The sequence below is a fragment of the Thunnus maccoyii genome, chromosome 1 (genome assembly GCF_910596095.1).
Source record: "Thunnus maccoyii chromosome 1, fThuMac1.1, whole genome shotgun sequence".
NCBI lineage: Eukaryota > Metazoa > Chordata > Actinopteri > Scombriformes > Scombridae > Thunnus > Thunnus maccoyii.
In genome coordinates this window covers 8,455,495-8,468,319 of record NC_056533.1, presented here as the reverse complement: position 1 = coordinate 8,468,319, position 12,825 = coordinate 8,455,495, and positions in this window count along the sequence as shown.

The following is a 12,825-nucleotide window of genomic DNA, read 5'->3' as shown; positions in this document are numbered from 1 at the left end:
TGAGCCACTGAGCCAGCGTGTGAACAGTGTGAACAACACCAGGGCTCAGGAACGTGTACAACTAAATGACATGAAGCCATTGTTAATCAATCAGCCACTGTTAATTATACATGGTCATTTTGTGCTATGGTATATATGCTGTGAAAAAGACCTAGAGGCTGGTCTTTTGTTGCCCTTTAGTTGCATTTGATGTAACGTGACAATTTAGAGATTCATTTTAAAGAGATCTAGATCTTGTGTAGCAAAAAGGCATTGTTGCACTGACTTCTATGGGTCAGTGCAAAAACCTCTAAAGGTGTTGTCTGCTGTTCTTGTGACCATCCCCAACTCTTGTGAGAAAAATGAATAGGACTCCAAACATTAAAAGACAATCCATCCAATCAAAGGCATAATGACTAGTTTGCAACCAAAGAAATGCACAGCATTATCTTTAATTGCTGCAGTCTGCACATACTTGGTCCCTGGTTGGTTTTGGTTTTTGAGAGGATATGCACTTGCATGACCATGGAAACCAGGACTATAAAAAACTAACCTCCCATTGACATTGCATGTAATGACAAGAGGGCATGTCATGTTCACATCTGACATAAGCTGTTTATATGATTTAACCCAGCAAGCCCTGCAATTATAGAGCCAATTTAAACATTTTTCTTACAATCAAAGAACAGCAGCGTGGTGATTTTTTTAACTTCTAAATATGAACAGCATTTTCCATTCACAGCATATTTTACAGCGATTTACTACTGAAAATACTCCATATTTACATTTTTTGGAAATAGCCAAAATGAAAGATAATTCATATTGATGGTAAAGCTTAGCTTTCAGCAGCATCATTCCAAAAATCTTGTTATTGGCCTTCAGAAACGCATATCAGTCAAACCATATAGAAGTCCCTGCCTGTTAAAGAGTGCAGTGAACTGAGGGCGCTTTGCCTTTCCGCTCATTTCTCTTCTCCTCACAACGAAGCACAAAGCCGATTTTAAGTGAACTGCTTCCCGGCTGCTTTTCTAAAGGCAGAGGGGGCAAGGCGGTGAACAACGGGCACCGGCGTTCAACCCCCGGCCCAACAGGAAGTGCTGCAGGGTTGCTATGCAGCTCTGCTCCCCAACTACAAGAACTCTGGGTTCCCTGTTAACAAATGATGTGTGGTGTGGGCAGTATGGCAAACCATTTGAACAGGCACTCCAGAAGCTCTACAGTAAGAATAGATCAAGGGCAGGATGAAAGAGAGAATGAGAGAGAGTGATAGTTTGTCCTTGGCTGCAAAGTGGTGTCAGGCTCATGGCCTCATCTCCTCATTCCTCCTTTTTTGTTTCTCTGCACCACTTCTCCATCCCTACCTGTCGCTGTCCTTCCTCCTTCCTTTCCTCCCTTAATGACCCTCCTTCCCCTCCTCTCAACTTCCTCTTTCTCCTTCCATCATTGTTTTATTTGTTGTGTCCTCTTTCTCACCCACTCTACTTCTGAAACTTGCTACATACTAATCAGTGTGTCTACATGCTGAACAAGTGATGATTCAGTAAATTACCTGCAACTTAGTACATCATAAGCCACAATTCTATTAATGACAATATGAATTTTATTCATACGTTTAATAGGTATTTATATTGGTCTATATTACAGCAATCAACACATAAAATACATCTGGTATGGCATCGCTCCTGGTTATTATTATAGTTTGTATCCACAGATGAATCATTCATTTCCTCAAGTTTTTTCCTTCGAGTTTCCTTGCAAACAAGATTTATTAAAGCTGAATTATAAAATGCAACATTAAATGAGCCTTGACGTAATAAAGCTAGTTTGAATTCTTGTTCTCATCAACTGTATGACAGTCTCTCTAAGTGGTGAATAAAAATGTTGTTGTTCTTGTCACAAACAATGACGCTGTTTGCAGGTCGTAATTGGACTTACCACACTCAGGAGTGGTGTGGTTGCAACAGTTACATGTGGTAACCTGATTGGTATGCCAACACTCGCATGCCACTCAGCTGTTTGATCTTTAAGTATCTAGGTCCATTTGCGTCAGTATGAATAGTGAGCCAAGTGTAAAATTTCACCCAAATATGGACTTTGAAAGTGACATAAAAGATTAAAAAAAATATGTCTACCTGTGAGCTATTTCAGCCAGCTGTACGAGTTAACCAGTATGCTGGTTTGTTTACTTGGCTCACTGACACACCTAACTGGAACAGAGCCAGCAGTTATTTGCACCTGTGCTTTGTTAGTTCTTGGTTAACGTGCTGTGTCACCTTCTATTTGTCTTCGAAAGAGTTTAGTGTGAACTGTACACATTTGAATGGAGTAAAAAAAATTGGCCTCAATTATAACAGAGTGGACTTTTCTTGACTTTATCTTCTTGTTTATACAAAAACAAACACACAGTTAACAACAGATTTTGTACTGCACCACATTGCCAAAATGATGTGCAGTATCTATTGTCTCTTACTCACCTCTTTAACCTCAGACTCTCTTTCTAGTCTCTGTGGCTGTGTCCCAGTTCATGGGATGGATCCTCTGAAGTCTGCATTTTTGGACTTTAGAAGTGCTTTATGATGTCCCGCAAAAAATGCAGCCTTCACCCAAACTGCAGACAGTGTAAATCAGAGGGAGGAGGAGAGAGTCGCACACTCATAACTTTAATCAAATTTACCGTATTTTTAAATTGTGTGAGTTAACATTTGGCCACATTTTATCTTATTTAGCATCCCTTTCCCCTTATGTCTACCTGTGAAGCAGCACCTCATTTCAACAACAAGGTAATTCAAAATGCTTTAAATATAACATAAAAGGCATCAAGACAGAATATAAAAGCAACATAAGGCAATTTAAAAAGACATTTAAACACAATTAAAAAGTATTAAGTTTGAAATTTAAAAAAAAAGCTAAAATAGAATAAGACAGATAAAACAGGAGAATAAAAGTTACAGTACACTGCAAATTTGATTAAATCAAAGGCAGCGGCAAATAGAATAGTCTTCAACTGTGATTTAAAAGAACTGAGAGTTGCAGCAGATCTGCAGTTTTCTGGGAGTTTGGTTTTGGTTAGATCAGAAAAGTGTTTTGGCCCTAAACCATTCAATGCTTTATAAACCAACAGCAGTACTTTGAAATCAGTTCTTTGACACACAGGAGGCCATTGTAAAGATCTGAGAACTGGAGTGATATGATCACTTTCTTAATCTTAGTGAGGACTCAAGCAGCAGCGTTCTGTATCAGCTGCAGCTGACCTGTAAAGACACTTTTACAGTAGTCAAGTCTTCTGAAGATAAATGCATGGACAACTTTTTCCAAATCCTGCTGAGACATAAGTCTTTTAATCCTTGATGTATTCTTCAGGTGATAGTAGGCTGACCTTGTAATTGTCTTAATGTGGCTGTCGAAATTCAGGTCTGAGTCCATGACTACACCAAGATTTCTGGCTTAGTTTGTAGTTTTTAACATTATTGATTGAAGCTGGGTGCTGACTTATTGTTCTTCCCTGGCTCGTAAAAACAATTACTTCAGTTTTGTCTTTGTTTAATTGACATTCAGATAATGAACAGACAGCTCCCTATATCCTAGGCCTGACTCTTCTCCCTTATTCTTCTACTTCATTTTCCTCTTACTTCTTCCGCTCTTCTTCCTTCTCTTCTCCTTGTCTTCTTGCTCCTCCTCCTCTCACTTCCCCCTGTCCTCCTTGTCTCCTGCCGCTGTACTGGGAAACTGTGATGTATTTGTTTACAGCACGACTCCTCCCCTTATGCCACCACAGAATTTTGGCGGTTTCCCCCTCCATCTCCTCCTCTTCCTCATCCCCTCCTTCCATCACACTGAAGCCAGTGTTTCAGCTTGCCTTTCTGTCGCCAACAAAGCATCTCCTCTCTTTGTCGGGGCCTCCTTTTGGAGTGAGAGGCCGGCCTCCAAGTTAATTGTGCATTCGTTAGCATTCGCCTGCCACAACTTAACAATTTAACTCCTTAAACTGTAGATAAGTGGTGTGTGAGTGTGTGTTGTTTTGTTTTTTTAATGTTTGTTATTCTTTTCTGTTTGAGGCAACAGACACATCGTTTACTGCAACACAAACAGTATCAACAAAATTAAATTGCTTATAAAAAATTGTTGCAGCAACAAGCTCAGAGAGGGAGGATTGCTCACGTTCACACTTGGAGATGTCCGGTGTGACCACAGTCCTCTAAAGAATAGCTGAGCCTCGCTCAAGAGCAACAGAAGAATATTACTCATTTATATTCCCCTCCAGGTTTTACCTGCTACTAAATTTCAAAAAGCAAGCTTTCAGGTAAATATGTGGTGAACTGGTAAGAAATGAATAAGACTAAAGAGTCTACAGCAGTTCTGTGCGGCTGTACTTACTCACAGCAGTACTTTGAACTAGATGGTAAAAGTCAGCATGCTAACATGCTCACAGCGACATTGCTAAGATATTTCACAGGATTAGTGAAAAGTCAGGTGATATCCAAAGTCAGTGGGCTTCATATCGTTGTACAGGTGAGCCTGTTGCACCAGTCTTGTACCCTAGACTGATTCAACCTCTGAATGAAAATTTCATGGCATGGTGGACCTACAAAAAGGCCGATATTTCCGTCCTTCAAGCCACACAGCTAGCATGGCTAAAAGAAAAACAATAAATGATAAATACACATTTTTCAAATCTCTGGAATCTGTTTAATCTCCAACGGCTACATTTTGCAACTCCTCACATCTTTATCTTTACCACTGATCATCTCTATCATGTCTATCATTTGGGTTTCCATCATCTCTTTAATCTCTGCACCTTCATCTTTCTCTGCTCTGTAATCGGCTGGACTCTGATGGGAGGGAGGAGCAGAGAGCAAAGCAAAGGAGCAAAGAGTAAACTCACACATGCTTTTTCTGGGGACCTCAGAAGCATGTTTTTCAACTGCAACACACTTCAGTGTCCAATCTGCTGGAAAATCAGTAGAGGAAGAAACCTTTATTTGTACAACTAAAGGCCCAAATGCACTGAAAGCGATAACTGACGTGTCTCACACGCGTCTTCATCATTTAAAGCTCCTATGGCGCCCTGCAGGCATCAGATTTGAAATGCCAAACACCACAGAACCAACACAGATTTCCTATTGTTCTTTGTACTGCTGCATTACTATGAATGAATGAAAAAGAGGAATGCAGAGGAGGAAAACGAAACTAAGAGCATGTTTCCACAGAAAATCATCTGTTGAGTGTTTGATGGTTATTTATTTATGCTTTAGATTTTAACCACCAAGAAACAATCAGAAAATAATGTTTTATTCTCTCATTGTTCTCTTTACTGCTGCTCCGTCTGCTCGCTCAACCACTGCGCTATCTCTCTCTTTTTCGGCTGCAGAAAAAACAGCTTTTGGTCGCTGGATCTGCATTTAATGCTCCAAAATCAAAACAATGTCAGAGTAGGGGCATCAAAGCAGTTCGACTGCATACTTCAAAATATGCGCGTCAGACACTTTCAATGCATTTGGGCTGAGACGCAACTTCCAGGCTGAAAAATGAAGCCAATGCAGAAGTGCCAAAAACTGCAGTTCCTCGTATGGCCACTTGAGGTTGGCTCCAAAAGCAAGTCGATCCCCATAGACCCCCATGATAAAATGCCCAACTTTACAGCAGAAATAAACATGTTTACAGACTGGTACAAAAAACGGTTTTGGTCTCTGTAGCTAATTTCCCCTTTCATGACAGCTGTACGGGGGGATTTTTTTTATAACTCACCTGTTTAAATTTTATTAAGCCATAAGGTTATGCAGAATTAAGGACGTGGCCGCTTTGAGTGACTAGTCGCTAACCGCTAGGTGGCTTTCAGCAACCAAGCTTCATTCAGTCTGCCTCAGCTCCACCTCTTTTCCCATTTTGGATGAGCCAGGAGTTAGGCAGAGTCAGGCCCTGCCAAGATGGCGAAAGCCCACTTTGAGCTTCAAAACCACTCTTCAGAAACTAAAGGGTGACATCACAGTGGCTATGTCTATATTTTTTACAGTCTATGGTTTGGGCCTCAAACCTCAAACAGTTTGATGGTAGAAAAGATCAACCACAGGTATGAAGAATCTTACCTACAGTGACTGGATTGTTTATGTAATTAAACACCAGCTAAACCAGAAGGATTAAGTACTAAGCCTGATGGAAAGTATCCAATGTGCCGCCAGTCATGCTAATCCATTGTTATGTTAGCCCAAATCTGCACCACATGCTTTCGCAAAACATTTGTGAATGTGTTGAGGATGCAACTTGTGATGTCCCCAGATCCTGTTGCCTTGGTCCTGTGTATTGTGTGTACTGTGTGTGCTTTGTGTGTTTTGCAGGTCCTTGGCTGGGTGGGGCCGAGGTGCCATTGAGCTAACTGGGAACACCTGGCCAGTGTTATCGTTGTAATTTACTTGAATACATTTCAGTTTGTTGGCGTGCATCCCCTCTTTTGTTGTGGCTTATGAGCTGGTCATAATAAATTGGGAGCTGGTCTGTTTTGAATAGAAAGTCAAGAAGTTTTTGTGGGCTTTTTCTTTCTTTTTCTCTAAGTGAATTATTCTTTGCTAGTCTGGTTGAGCGCTTTTTTTGCATGAGAGTGTCATTCCAGTTTGATTGGCTGTGCATGGGGAAAGCACAGCCAATGGGAAACAAGGAAACTATAAAAGAAGGAAGGGTCATTGCGTCACTGTGGAACACGTGAATTTGAAAGCTCTTGGCGCAATTAGCATAGTGGTGAATGGGCAAACCACTCCTTCATCTCTCCTCTCTCAGTTTATTTGTATTTAGCTAATATTTCATGTGTTTTCAAGGTACATTTCGTTTGATTTGTATGTTAATTAAATAATTTATTTGCATGCAAGTTACGTTGATGTTATCCTAGATTCGTAATGGACTGGAGCATCTTATGCATATGTGATTGAGGTTAGTGACAGACTAGGGTTAGTAAGTTAGCTAAACTGTGATAATACCGTACCTAAATTAACTGAGTTTTTCTGATAGCCATGAAATGTATGCCTTTGTTTTATAGCTAAGAGTTAGTTTATAGCCTACCAATGCACAATTAATAATCAGAGATGGTTTATAAACGTTTCATTTGAATATGTGATATTCCCATAATATTAGCTATTATTAGCTCCATCAATCATCATAAAGCAGCCTCTGGATCGAAATAAAAGGAAGAGAGAAGGAATGAAGAATACAGATTTTGTTAACAATATTTATTTATCCTGAACTCAATATTTTCAAGGGACACTTCACTTGCAACTTTTTTTTTATTTGCCATGGTGAGCATTTTTATTTGACTCAGCATAGGTCCTTTAAAGTATGCCTATAATCATCTTTAGATACTATTTGGAGACTAACAGCAAATAAACAAATGTGTACATTTGGAATAATCAGTCAGCAGCGAATTCTCTGAAGTGTGATCTTTCATTTGGTAGAGGCATTTCTTCATCAAAGGTCATATGATGTAGATATGTTGGGTTTTAGCATGCTTGTCCATGCAGCTCCCATAGGCTTCAATAGAGCTGACACCAGAGTCTAGTAACAAGCAGTAGTATGATGTAATGATCCTTCCGTCTCTCATAGTTTCTTTGATGGGAAAAGGGAAATTGGGCTCTCATGCAAAACTGACGTCACGTGTGAGGGATTCCCTCTAGTGACTGTTACATAGGTAGCATGGTTAGTCCAGGGGATGTACTTTGAGGCCTTGAACTTGGGCATGTTTGCAACACATTTTTCTTGTTTGTGGTTGAAGGGAAACATTTTTAGTCCTGCAACTCTTGTCTTTGGACTATGGATATTTACTGAATCATAGGAAAGCAAGTGTTGATCCATCTGTGGGTACTTTGCCAGTTCCCATTGTAGGCATCTCCCCTTTGGGTTTCGTCGGGAGGGTTGGTAGTGTTGGGGTAAGGCAATTAGAGTTTCCTTTTCACCTTTTCCCTAAATTTGTGGGAGCACTTCTGTGGTGCTGGGGGGTTGCCAGTTATCTGGTCACCTCTCTCGGGCCAGCAGGCTTTGAGTGTGTAAGTACCAGCCGCTACACCTCATGAGGACTAGGGGGGAGTTATGTAGCTAGATTTTTTGTTAGGCAGTCAGATAGCAGGGATGCTCCATTTGGAGGCTGCTGGATCTTAACATGTTGCATTCCTTTATTCTCCTGTGTGGTTGTGAATATTGGTAAAGGATGGAGGAAGCTGTAAGAGCATTTGTAGTATTAAAGAGACAGTGAAGGCCAATTTGAAAGCAAATTTGGTAAAGATGAAAGTACACTGCAGAGGCTGCCGCTTCCTCCACGGGCACTGAGGACTCCCCTCTGCTTTTAATAGCGGGTCCCAGTGCTGGCTTGACTTTTGAACAGCAGGAGTTGCTCATGTTGTGAATGCAATTAGAGAAAGAAAATTAAGTTGCAGTGGAAAAATGCTGTGTTGTCATTGGAAAAGATGAGGCAAAAAACTGAACAGGCAAAACTTGAACTGCAAAAACAAAAACTGACTTTGATTTTAGAGGGGATTTGAGGCTAGTTCTCTTATTTAATGAGAGGGATTCAGAAGCTTTCTTCTCAATATTTGAGTGGCTAGCTGATGCCTGGGGTTGGCCTGATTCCACTTGCACTTGAGTGTTGCAATGTGTATAAGTGGCAGGGCTCAGGAGGCTTACTCTTCTTTGAGTAACAGTGATTGTTTAAAGTATGATTTGGTGAAGTCTGCTGTTCTCAAAGCATATGAGCTGGTGCCTGACCCATATTGCCAGGAATTTAGGAGTTGAGACAAGTCTCAACTTGAGTTTGCTCATGATTTGTTTACTCATTTTGATCGTTGTTGCACTGCAGCTGAGGTTGATTCTCATGAGGCTCTGTGTGACTTGATTATTCTGGTGCAATTTAAAAACTCTGTACCAGAGTGCATCACAACCTGTATTAGTGAGCGAACGGTTAAGACAGCTGAAGCTGCTGCTTTGGCGGATGACTATGTTTTGACACATGGTGGGGAGTGTTCTAACGTACAGAGGCAGCCACAGGGAAAATTCCTCAGCCGTGGGCGCATGGTCTGGTCATCCAGTAAGACCAGTTGGGCTGGAGAAGAGATGTTTATGCTCAAGAAAATCATAGCATGCATGTCAGCTAACCAGCAAACCTAAGAGGAACCTAAAACCTGCTCTGCTGTGCCAGATTCCAGCTATAAGTCAGCCTCTTGAACATCTCATTATTGATTGTTTGGGCCCATTGCCTGACTCTAAATTGGGTGCTAGTTACCTGTTGACAGTGATGTGCCAGAGCAAAAGGTATCTAGCTGCGTATCCTTTACACACGATCACAGCCAGGTCTGTGGTGCATGCTTTGTTGTAGTTTGTTTCCATCTTCGGTGTTCCCAGAGTCATTTAATCCAACCGGGGGTCAAACTTTTCATCCCATTTGTTTGCACATATTTTAAAACAACTATACATTGAGCACAATCAGACATCTGTTTACCACATGCAGAGCCAGGGCGCCTTAGAGCTTTTCCATCAAATGCTTAAGTCAATGTTGTGTGCATATTGTATCCAAATGAACGGAGACGGGGAAGAGGGTTTGCCCTGGCTGTTGTTGTTACTTGGGAGGTTGTCCAGGAGAACACAGGGTTTAGTGTCAGTGACCCTGTGTTTGGCCATACTGTGTGGGGTCCCTTGTTACTTTTGCAGGACAATAGGAAAGAGGCAAAACCACCACAAAACCTTGCTGAATATGTCAGTGGCTTTAGGTATAGACTTTATAAAGCCCAAGAGGTGGCTAAGAAAAAGTTGGCATCTGCACAGGGCAAGATGAAAAAACTATGATCGCCAGGTTGAGAAACATGTTTTTCTCCCGTTGCCCATTGGGTCAGGATGTTTCTTTTGCTTTGCCTTCTTTTGTTTTAACACTGACAACATGCACTTCATATCAGCCACTGCATTCATGCACTCTCATACACCACTGATCCTGACTTTCACAACCCATTGCAATTATCATTGTAATTTACTTTAATAAATTTCAGTTTGTTACTGCTAAGTTTGGCATGGATCCCCCTCTTTTGTTGTGGCTTGTGAGCTGGTCATGTCCTGCTGACCTACAAAGAAAAGTTGAGATTTTTATTTAAATAATTAAATTATAAGATTTTTTGTTTTAATATAATCATTTATATGGTTTAGGTTCATTTTTTGTTGAAAAAAAGGGGCAATGGCTGTTAAAATTGGGGGGAATTTGGTAGTGACATGTGCACTGTTGTCCACCACATTGTCCTTTTTGATAGTACCACTAGGAGTCACCACAGTTGGAAGTATTCAAAGCTTTCATACAGGGCCTTTAAAAATGTTAACTGTTTGGGCAATTACATGCAAGCTGAGTTTACCAGAACACCTGGCTGATTGTTAAAAAAAAAAAGTGAGGCTTGATTTTGATGGGGTTTGTTTTTATTAGTTACGGAGGCGGAAAGAAAATTGCTATATTTGGCAAGGGAGTCTTGTGACTGCACTTGCTTTGGCCATGAAATTATGGACAGGCTGAGCCTTGAGTGATATACATGGTTGAAAACAGCATTTGTATTTACTCAACAATAACAGTTTTGTTTGGTTGTGACAACTGTGGATTTGGATGAATTGCCCCAAATGATCTTTTATAGATAGAGAATGCTTGTAGGCTTGTTAGCTAGGAAGATGAGCTAGTTATCCACCATGGTCCACCAGCACAGTCCCCAATATGATTCGCAAGAGCAAGATACAACCAGACAGCAGTTATCAGGCAACTTTCTGCCTTCTCTCTTACTGACTCATGTGTGCAGTCTGTATGCATAATCCTGTGTGTACCAACGCATATTTGACATCTTTGCAGGGACTGAATCTCTGACCACAAACAAAGGAAAATAGCATAAAAATGAGTATTTCCAGATTGTAATTACATGGAATGGTTCCCATGTAAAATAAAAAAGTAAATACATAAAAAACCTTTAAAAGTCAATTGAATTAACTACAAATACATTTTTATTTACAAATTATCTAAAAAAAAAAATTAAAAGCTCCATTAAGTAATACTTTAGCTATGAACATTTAATAAGACCTCCTGTAATGTAAATGAAATTTATGAAAATTACACAAAAGTAGTAAAACAAAAAAAACCTTTAAGCATTAAAACTTGTTGGATCACAACTAGTTTTTTACTTTACACTTGCCTACTAGGTGTGATCTGTGTATTACCAAAGCATACTGATGAGGAAATAATACATAAGTAAAGAATACCCAGAAATGCCCTACAGCGCTCGCCCGACTGTTGCCTGCTATGAGTGTGAGTGTGTGTCTATGCACATTGATATAAAAAACCAGGGGGCTTTATTGAAAACCAGGAAGTCATCATTGAAAACAAATACACCGTGGGGGAAATAATTAATCATTCTGGAGTAATGTTTCACTCTCCCTGTCTCTCTGGCACATTTATCCCCATTTGACTAATTGGTATGAGTGAGACGTTTTCAGAAGCCCTGTCTTGAGGAGGAGACCAGACAACTACTCTTGGGCTGCATGCAAAGCTAAAAACTTGTGTTGTGTTGGTAAATCCAAGACCAGAAACTCTCTATTTAAACTGATGGTTAAAAAAGAATAGGACTCCAGGTAATGGATGTTTAATTAATTACCTAATTTAAACCTTCACAGGATAGAAGAACAAACTGCCTTTAATTCAATCTGCGGTCATTTTTAGGGTGCAAACAACTCAGAACAACCAACAGACCTTTTCTCAACAGACTTGTTACAGCAGGAAAAACACAGGCGCAACTAATGACATTAACGATGGCTCTACTCCATGTGTGCCAGTAAGCCAGTCCAGTGAGCCAGCATGAACAACACCAGGACACTGGAACTAGCACATCTAAATGGACTGGAGCTGTCATTAATGTTTCTTAATTATACCTTTGCTTTTCCTGCAACCCATGTCAAAATATCTACTGCTTATCAAATTAGGTTACTTAACTCCATCTATTTCTAAAACCCATAAAGATGTAACCTGTCCTGTCAACAGCAACAGCACTAACAGGGGAGTGGGGGAGGTGTCAATCAAGCAGGAAACACCCACCCAGTTCTAGGAAGAGGACAGTAAGTGAAAACAACAGATTTTCTTTTCTTTCAGTCTCTGCTGGTACTTCAAGCTGATCTAAAAAGCTACATGCTGATAATGAAAAACTGACAAAAATAGGCCTAATAATTGTGTGCCATCAATGAATGTTCGGTATGCCAATAAGTACAGCCTCACAGAGCTGCTAGCATCATGGTCTTGTTTTCTATCCATTCAAATTATTTAACTGACTCTATTATTTGTCTCTACATCATGCAGCTTATCAGTGACATTTTTTCATAATGTCTGTATTTCCATATTTAGCTTGGTCAGAAATACAGTGAGTCAACAGAATGCACTTTGTACAACAAGGAACCAGTTTAAAGAAGTCAGTGCATGATGATCTGATTGTTAACTAACAGTCTTATAATCTGGGTTTACTGAAGACATATACTAACTGAAGAAGTCTGTGTACACCAGTACACTGCTGCCCCTCCTCCACCTCAAAAGAATGAGCAAAAGGCTCAAATTACAACAGTACAGAGAAAAAAAACAGACTCACCTGAATCATCTCTGATCTCATTTAGCTAATAGTGAAACATTCCCAAGGGTGTTTTTGAAATATTACTTTTGCAGAGTTGGGGGGATTGTGCACACCCAAAAGCACAAAAAATTATGAAAAAAAGACAATAATATAAATGATTACATTTGTATGGACTAAATTGCCTAAACCAATAAATGTATTTTATTTTAAGAGGACACCTCGATTACTTATTTATTCATTCATTAGG